This window comes from Ictidomys tridecemlineatus, chromosome 1 (genome assembly GCF_052094955.1).
Source record: "Ictidomys tridecemlineatus isolate mIctTri1 chromosome 1, mIctTri1.hap1, whole genome shotgun sequence".
NCBI classification, from domain to species: domain Eukaryota; kingdom Metazoa; phylum Chordata; class Mammalia; order Rodentia; family Sciuridae; genus Ictidomys; species Ictidomys tridecemlineatus.
The window spans coordinates 225,946,466-225,956,775 of NC_135477.1; positions in this window are offsets into that span (position 1 = coordinate 225,946,466).

Below are 10,310 nucleotides of genomic sequence, written 5' to 3' on the forward strand. Positions count from 1 at the left end.
TTAAAATATAAATACTCTTGGATGGGATTCAGTGATGGATAGTTTTCAAGAGCAATATTTTATTTTCCATCATGACCCTCTGATGTAGGCATTTTTATTGTTCCTATTTTTTTTACATGAAAAGTTTGTGATCAGAAAAGTCATTTTAATTTTCTATATCTCTAAGATTTATGATGTGCATTCAGAACTTTTTTTACTCAAGCACAATATAGTAAAATCTATTGTGTTGTGAACTAAGACTGCAAAATATGTGCACATGCATCTACTTGTTGAGTGTTCCACTGGATACCTTAATGTACCTTTTATCAGAAATTAACAAATAATTCACTTTAAAGCAGGGTATGTGTGTGTGGTGGTGTGAAAATTAAGGGAGAGCCCAGTTGAGCAACTGGTGAAAGACAATGATTTCCTCTTCCAAGTAAAGAAATGTGTCACTTAGACACATTTTTTCACACTGAATTTTAGTTGAGATCATGATGTCTATGAATTTCAAGATTAATAGCTTTGTGTTACCAAACTCTTCAAGTGGACATCTTTGAGTAGGATGAGTGGGAGACATTGCATGAGGAAGCTTAACCATATGGTCCACAACTGTGAGAAACCTGGAGCTCAGGAAGGGGAGAGGAGGTGTAGTAGAAAGTGGTAGGATATCACGAGCCAGACATGGGCTGTGTTTGTGAACTATGCACATTTAAGCACATGAGGGGATTGGACTGACATTGGCTGTGCGACATTTGTGTCCTTTTCGCTAGCTCTGCCTTTGATCCCACACAGCACCTGCGATGGGTATGGCTTTTTGAGATGTCAATTAATCTGCTGACCACAGGATACCACCAAGTAACCCCCTGAAATCCAATTTCTTGCCTTATTTGGATTGAACTTTTTCGAATGTCTTTCCCCTCAATAAATACGGTTTCAGCTATTCTCTCTCTCTCTCTCTCTCTCTCTCTCTCTCTCTCTCTCTCTCTCTCTCTCTCTCTAATTTGCCTGCCTCTCTGGCCTCCCTTTTGAGAGCTGGGGCAGAGGAGCCATCACTGAACCCCAAGAAAAAGTTACCTTCTTTGTCTGCATGATTCGTTGTGCCAGCCCAAGTCACCTGGAGTGTTTCTTACTGATTTAGTTGTGTGTTGCAGCAGTAGGAGGTACCAAAACTTGGTTCTCAGGTTCATTTGTGTTCAAGGCTATCCCAGCATATTCTGCCATTCAGTGTTTAGATGAACTCATAATATTTTATTTTCTCACAGTTGACATATTCTGATTTCCCCAATCTCTAGAATTTTATTCTAATTTTTCTATCAGGTGTGCATGTTTCTTGGTCCCTCTCCTGATTATTTTCAGAGCCATGTGTATCAGTTAGTGTTCTAGAAGAAAACCAGTGACCTGCTCATGTTAGGATAACTCAAGATTCATTTCATTGGATCTATATACAAAAGTTTGGGCAGCATTCAGAGAATCCACAAACAATAGTTTAGTACTCCAGGGTTAGTAACAGTGTGGTTATTACTAACTTTAGATCTTGCAAGGTAGGCAGGTCATGGAAAGGTGGAGTCATTATTAGAACTTGGAAGCAAAGAGTGTGTAGGGAAAACAATTCCTTAAATCATCAAGTAATTGATCAAAACATCATTTAAAAATTGACGTAATGATCTGAACACAGACCAAAAACCTCAGGGCAAACTATGAATAAACATAGCCATGACTTTCAGACTAAAAAAAAAAAAAATCACTCAGTACTAAACCTAGGGGAATAAATCCTTCTTGCTCCTAGACTTTCTGAATCACTGCATGGTCCACGTATGGGCCAGTCAATTCCAGTGTGAAGTTTGAGAGAATAGTGTGTTGCCCCTTCAGATCATTTTCCAAAGGAGAAAGCAAGTTACACCTAGACTTAAGGGGGCAAACAGAATATATCCTGCAAAGAAAGCAAGAAAACATGGGTGTATATATATGTACACACATACACACATGCACACACACACTCACACACAAAGAAAGTGTTTTTTTGCCTCCATGAGTCCTGAGAATCACTCAAGATAGAATATAAGTCGCTCTTCTTTTTATGATGTCTTTCCTCATGTGTGTTCCATGCTGAATTAAAGTAGGTCTTACTCTTTGAAAAGCGTTTTACTTTGAGGTGAGCCATGGCTCTGGCACTCAGTTTGCCCTTTGCACCTTATGTAAACAATTATTTGTCTTTCATTTTATCTTCTTTATCAGTTGAGAAGTATCTTAAATAGAGGGGCTTATGTTTTACAGTTTCCACTCCTTCCCAGAACCTTGATAACTGTCTGAGTGACAGGTGAGGAGCTTGTGAAAAGATTTGGTTTTGCTTATCTTAGAGTGGGCTATAATTACCAGTAATTTTTCTCTTAAAGCATATAGCTCATCTTTTTTTTTTTTCTTTTAAGCTCACCAGACTAAAAAACACTTTGTGAGTTGCTTGGATACTAATGTTTTCTTCTGTGCTTTATGAAAAGACTTTGTAGTGCCTTTCAAACAATTTGTTCAACCTTTTAATTTTCTCAGGCATAGAAGACAGCCAGATGCATTCCAATTTTGACTTACTTACTCAAATATGATTAACATAGCACTTTTATATACTAATTAATGAAAATTCACTTAATTAATACATATTTTAAGATGAAATAGGCATAAATAACTATGACCACAGGCAAAAATCTTTAAGTACTTTAAAGGGAATATAACATTCCCAAGAGAACAGAGAAGAAGTGAACTTCTTGTTGTGGGCATAGGTTGCTGTACTGATTGGTGTGCCCACGGAGGCTTTGTGAAGTGACTATCACTGAGCAGAGAGTTAGCAGAGATAAATAAGGTGACATCCTATGGTTTGTTGATAACAACTCTTTTCTGGTTCTCCTCTTATCATATTCTTGTTTATTTTCTGTACCCACAGACAAACAGACTATTACATTTAGAAGGGACCTGATTTATTTCATTAGTGATAACATTTTGTTATAGGTTTGGATACAGGGTGTCCCCCAAAAGCTCACGTGTGAGGCAGTTGGAAAACATTCAGAGGTGAAGTGATTAGATTATGAGAATTATAACCTAATCTGTGGATTAATCCATAGACGAGGTGGGTGGTAACTATAAGCAGATAGGGTGTGGGTGGGGAAGTAGGTCATTGAGGGCATGCCTTTGTCCTTTGTGGTTTATATTTTGTCTTTGTTGAGTAGAACTAACTTTCTGCTTCCTGGCTGTCTTCACCTGAGCAGTCTTCCTCTGTCATACCCTTCTGCCCTATTGTTCTGCCTCACTTGGGCCCAGAGCTTTGGAGTCAGCCAACCATGGACTAAACCTCTGAAACCATGAGACAAAATAAACTTCCTCTTCTAGGTTGTTCTTGTCAGGTATTCTGGACACAACAATAAAGAAGCTAACTAAAAAAAAAAAAAAAGTGCTAACCAGGGAACAGAATTGGTCCAGGGTAGAAAGACAATTCAAGTCTAATTTTGTTTAAAAACCACATCTTTCACTTCTCTTACTGGGATTTATGTTGCCCATGTACTCTCTTTGCTGCAGATATCTAGTTGACCTCATGAAGGTCAAGGAGAAAGGCATTAAGAGCATTGATATTGCAGAGACATAAGGGAATAAATCTGTCAGAGGGCTGACATGAGTAACCTCCAATCCTCCTGGTTCCTTAATAAAAGCATGATCAGGCATATCCCAAAAGCAGTTTAGATATTTGGATGGAGCTGTAAATCATAGTAATAAGACATTGCTTTTCCCACCCGGAAGCATGTTGCTATTCTTCTCATGAATTGAGAATCTGGAAGCTAGGAAAACTATAAATAAAGACTAAGACTTGTGGTTGAGTAGAAAAGCCAAACTCTAAAAAAGGAAGTGAAGAAGAACACAGAGGAGTGGTAAGAATGAGAAAGAGGAAGCAGGAGACTTGGCCTTGCTGTTAGATGGGAGGGGGTGCTCCGCACTCTCAGGCCCTTGGTGAGTATTGGGGCATTGTCTAAATTCCTAAAAGGACTGTACATACTTAGCAATAAAAGTATTCATACCATGAGGTCCACTCTGTATCTTAACAGAAACTGTAGGTTAATGTTCACCAAAGTGGAAAGGGAGGCAATATATAAAGTAGGAATGAATCTCCATTTTCCTCTATCAGAAAGCAGAGAGCTCCCTTGTTTGTCAAGTCGTTGGAATACCTCTTACTAAAAAATGAAATAGCCTTTAAAAGTATTCTAGTATCTATAACACAGATTTGTAGAGAAAGGAATAATGTTTGATGCAGGAAGTTCTTGTCATTTAAAAAAAGATGGTGCATATATTATTTCCTTTCTTTCTTTTTTTTTTTTTTTTTTAAACCCAAGGTCCTTTCTCTGTTCCAGAATCCCATGTCACATTTACTCGTGATGTCCTCTTTTCTGGCTTTTGTGATTGCTTAGCATAAAATCCTTCTCTGTTGCTTAAATTATTTCCAAATGTTCTTAACTGAAATAACGAGGGTAAACATAGATAAAAGTGTGAAGATCAGGATGACAAGAATGAAACTTCTTATATTTTATATTTGTATTACATCTGCCCCACTAATTCTGTGCCTTGGCTTTCACTTTCTGGTATTTTAAATACAAATTGAAATTACAGATCGATTTCAGTTTAGGGATGCGTTACCATCTTGAAACCTAAGAAATCACATGTGAGAAGGTTTGTCAGTGTGTGCCAGGAAATCCCAAGTGAGAGCTCCACTCTTTATGCTGTTAAAATGCAGCTTAACAACATTGAAGCCTTTTATTGGAACCACCAATTACATTTTAGCCTCTAGGCTTGTTTAAAAGCATCACAGGAAAACAGGCAGCTCTTGCCAACATAGCGAACAAGATAGAATTAAAACAGGAAATATTAATGGCACTTTAAAGAATGTAATTGTGATATGACGTTCAAAGCAAAGATATGTTCAGGGAATTATAAAATTATGTAGGGAAATACTTTAATTACTTTGGGGGAAACTTGGACCAAGCTACAACTATTTGGAGTATGTATTTTCAATATTTACTATACACAAATCATTTTTCCAAGGTTTTGCTAAAGATGAAAACACAAGGATAAATTACATGTGATCCTTCTCTAATGGAGCTTATGCTATAGTGAGGCAGGGGGATCACACATATGCTCACAAGTCATAGAAAGGGCAGTTGTGGAGGGAAGTAGGGATGGGAGTGACTATGTCCAGGGATCTGAATTGTGCACTCTGAATGCAAAATCTACTCTTAAATTTGATCCCAGACCAGCACTGATATCAGAAGAGCAAAATAAGAAGCAACCAAAAGGCAACCCACAAATGAGACACAATTTAAAGTCACAGTAACCTGCCTGGGAGGGGTGAGCATTGCTTCTTTCTTGGGTTTTGGATCCATAGGGATCTAGTACACATCTCTTATGTCTATAGAGTCCGTTAGCTTTACAATGCAAGTCTTAAGGAAAATGTCTGACTGTGTCAGAGATCAAAGATATATTTCTAGTTTGAAATAGTTTCTAGTTTGAAATAGCCCTCATTTTTAGTAAGTTGACTTTGTAATTGAACCAAATGGCTAGTAAGTAGCCCAATAAGTTTATGCTCCCATTCCTCTGTATTGAGTATCTACTGAAATTTTCCTGCTATTGGAGTTGACAAAGAAAAGACAAGGAACTATTAGCGTTAGTGGCAGTTTTTCTGATCACAGAGATGGGGTTTTAATATCTTTGAACGCTAAGTTAACATAGCTGTGTCCTCTTAAAACAACACATTTTGAAGAACCTCAAGCATGTAAAAGACACTCCATACCACATTCAGGGTAACTGCTGAGACAGAAAGTGTGTATAATTGCATTGGGAAAGCCATTTGCTCACTGGCAAAAAGCACTCATGCTAATCCCATTTGTTTACATTCTCTACAACTCATTGAATTCTTACAGGGGAAAAAATGGAGTGGAAATGAAAGTTGGAGCATATTTGCATTCAATCTGGACAATATTTCCAGACTGGTATGAAGAAGTGGTTAAAATTGTAGCTTTATTTAAAATAGTTTCATTTTGTAAATGTAGAATAATAAAATCAAACGTGTCATCCATTCCACAGCAAGGTTTTATTTTCATGTAAGAAAAGGAAACAATAAGTAGATATCTTTTTTTTCAACCCAAATTTCTTCCATGATAAAAATTCTACTGAATAAATGCAGGCAAAGTACTCAACTCTATGGGGTTCATGCAATTTATTCAGCAGGACCTGAGCTTATGATATTTAATATATCAAGATAAGGTTTATATTAGATATCGGAAACTACACAGTATGTGCTTTTTGTTGTGTTTTTTGATTGACTTATTTTTTTAAATTTTCATTCTATTTTTTAAAATTTATTTTTTAATTGGCATATTATAAGCACACATAACAGTGGGATTTATTATTACACATATGTACATTTACATAAAGTGCTTTGGTCAAATTGATTTTCCTAAGCCTTTCCGCTTTTTCTCCTCCTCTCTCTCTCTAGTCCCCTTCCTCTACTCTACTAGTCTCCCTTATGTTTTCATGCGATCCCTCCTTCTTCCCCTTCTATCTTCCACATACAAGAGAAAACCTGACTCTTGACTTTCTGAGTCTAGCTTACTTTACTTAATATAATGACCTCAAGTTCCATTCATTTTTCAGCCAATGACACAATTTCATTTTTTTATTATGACTGAATAAGTGTCCATGGTGTATATACCACATTCATTGCTGGATACCTATTCTGTTTCCATAATTTGGCTATTGTGAATTGCACTGCTATAAACACGGTATGTATGTGTTGCTACAGTAGGAGGAATTTAATTCTTTTTTCTTTCAATTTGTATTAGTTCTTTTTAGTTATACATAACTTTCATTTTGACATAATCATAAAAGCATGGAATATAGTTTCCTCTAATTCAGTCCCCATTACTTCCCCTTTCACTTTCCTCCTCCCTCCCCCGGGGCCCTTCCCTCCATTTTACTGATCATTTTGCTATTTACTTAAACGTCTTTAAAATTAGTGTCTTTTGGATATACATGATGATGAGATTCACTGTGGTATATTCCTACATGCACATAGGAAGTTAGTGCAGAGTACTTTAATTCTTTAGAATAAATACCAAGAAGTGGTATGGAGGGGTTACCTGATGTTTCTATTCTGATTCTTTTGAGGAACCTCGGTACTGATTTCCACAGTGGTTGCACTAGTTTACAATCCCACCAAAAGTGTTTAAGTGTTCCTTTCCCCACACATCTTCACCAGCATTTAATATTATTTGCATTCTTGATGACTGCCATTCTAACTGGAGTGAGGTAAAATCTCAATGCAGTTTTGATTTACATTTTTCTGGTTGCTAAAGATATTGAACATTTTTTTTTCACATATTTGTTGGTCATTTATAATTCTTCTTTTGAGAAGTGTCTATTAAGTTCTTTTATTTATTTACTTTTTGGTACTGGGGATTGAAGCCAGGGATGCTTAGACCACTGAGCCACATCCCTAGCCCATTTAAAATTTTTTTTTCTTTTTCCTTTTGAGACAAGGTCTCACTAAGTTGCTTAGGTCCTTGCTAGATTTCTGACACTGGCTTCGAACTTGCAATCCTCTTGACTCAACCTCCTGAGTTAAGTGGAATTACAGGCAGACAATACCAGGCCTGGCTTTTGGTTCATTTATTGATTGGATTATTTGATTTTTGCTGTTAATTTTATTGAGTTTATCTATTCTGGATATTAATCCTGTGTTGAAAGAGTAGCTAGCAAAGATTTTCAACTATTCTGTAAGCTATCTTCATGCTCTTGCTTCGTTTATTATGCAGAGGCTTTTTAATTTCCTACCATTCTAAATACTAACTTTAGATATTATTTCCTGATCATTAGGAGTCCTGTGGAGGAAGTTATTGATTGTTCCTGTAGGTTGGAGTGTTGACTGTGTATTTTCTTCTATCCAGTTACAAACTTTCTGGTCTATTCCAAAGTCTCTGATCCATTTTGAATGGATTTTGGATGCACATTATACTCTTGATTCAGTTTATTCTGCCTTCCTAAAAAGCACTTTAATTCGATTTTATGAAGCATAATATTGTTACTCTCTAAGCATATGCAAGGGTGTTAACCGTGACTATCAGCAACAGAAATAAGCAACAAGGACAGATGTCATTGATATAAAGCAGAGGAAGAAGGAAAGAAAAGACTGTACAGGGAAAACATGAAGATCAGAGATGGAAAATCAGTGCAATGGTCAGGAGAGTGACTTTCTAAACACTCTACAGAACCATGGCCCAGGAGACAAATATTACTCATTTTGTTTTTTTTAAAACTAACCTCTCACAAATCATACATGCACATTAAAACATCATAAACAGGAGCTAGAGTTGTGGCTCAGAGTTAAAGTGCTTGTCTAGCATGTGTCTACCTTGTCTAGCACCAGGTTTGATCCCTGGCACCACATAAAGATAAACAAATAAGAAATAAAGGTATTGTGTCCATCTATAAATAAAAAGATTTTAAAACTTCATAAACAGAATTAGTATGCTACTTTCTGGGAAATATCTGCAGCACATCTTTCTGATGAAGACTAGTTTGTACTCTTGCTTGAACTCATACAAGCTTTAAGAACAGTGCTATTAACCCAACAGATGAAGTGGGAAAATGGCACGAATAAGCACTTATAATGTTTGCAATCTTTTAACTTAATTTTTAATTTTATTGACAAACGTATGAGTAAATTATAAAGGATTGTTATGATTAGAAATTAAAATGGTTTGTTGCTAGGCACTGTAGGTATGGAGGTGGCCAGAATAAGACAGGTTTCCTATTCATGAGGAAAACCCAGTCACTTCAAATAGAGACAAAAGTGAAAACACACAACTTTGAGTCAAAGATATTAACCTACCATCAAGGAAGAAGCATAAAGGGTCTCAGATGTAATAGAACAGAGAAATCTTTATTTTTTAAATTTTTTTCTGCTTTAGGGACAATGGCTTTCTCTTTTTTTAATTTTAATTTTTATTTATTTTTTATTGGTTGTTCAAAACATTACAAAGCTCATGACGTATCATCTTTCATACATTTGACTCACGTGGGTTATGAACTCCCATTTTTACCCCAAATACAAATTGCAGAATCACATCGGTTACACATCCACATTTTTACATAATGCCATATTAATGACTGTTGTATTCTGCTACCTTTCCTATCCCCTACTATCCCCCCTCCCCTCCCCTCCCATCTTCCCTCTCTACCCCATCTACTGTAATTCAATTCTCTCCCTTGTTTTTTTCCCCCCTTTCCCCTCACAAACTCTTATATGTAATTTTGTGTAACAATGAGGGTCTCCTTCCATTTCCATACAATTGTATGGAGAAATCTTTATTTTTAAAGGAAACAAATATTTGGTAATGAAGTCAGCTTCTAAGAAATTTGAGTCCTTAACAAAATGTAAAATTGATGGCATTAAGTGAATAAACATTTGTACCCCATAATCACTTCTATTATTAAAAAAGAGTTGTCAAGTAATGGTGTGATCAGTAGTAGCAAAGTGGGTGGATAAGAAGGCTTATCCAGGTAAAGGGAATGACATAATGAAATCCATTTGTTTCCAAGAATGTGAGCATCCTGACTATGTACTCAACTGCTCATAGTCAGGGACCCTTTAGACTCCTGTGTCCTTCTCTGCCTCTGAATATGTATAGAGAAGATGAAGACACTTTCATGTAAAGAAGACATACTACACATCTAAATTTTTGTTTCCATTTGTAACAAATCCATATGATATATAAGGAAGGATTGAATTATGGAACAGTAATATTGACTGTTCAGAAATTAGAATAGAAAACAATAAAAAACAAAACCACCTCAGTATACAATAAACTTGCACATGTTTTTAGTGACATGTTCCAAAATAACATTTGGATCCTGGGATTTTTAAAAAATCTGTTTTCCTATGATAGAATTAAGGAATTGTTTAATATAACTTATTTTCAATTGTACAAGAGGCAGTATAATAAATGTCGAGGATGGGAGTATTCAAGGACTCTGTCTCCTAAAGAAGTAATTTCATGAGTCCAAAAGATAGATAGAGAAGATATTAGATAATTTCACAAACAAAAATTGAAGATGGATAGATGCATTGGTTATATCTTAATAAATTAAGGATCATATCTTTCTGGATATGATCTTTGCTTACTGACATATCTTTATGTTTCCTTGAAGCTGTGATTAATTACCTCTACCTCCTCTTTAGCTTTTAAATATAATTATCTTACATAGCACTTATTTCTGATTGTATTATACTGTGTTGGAGG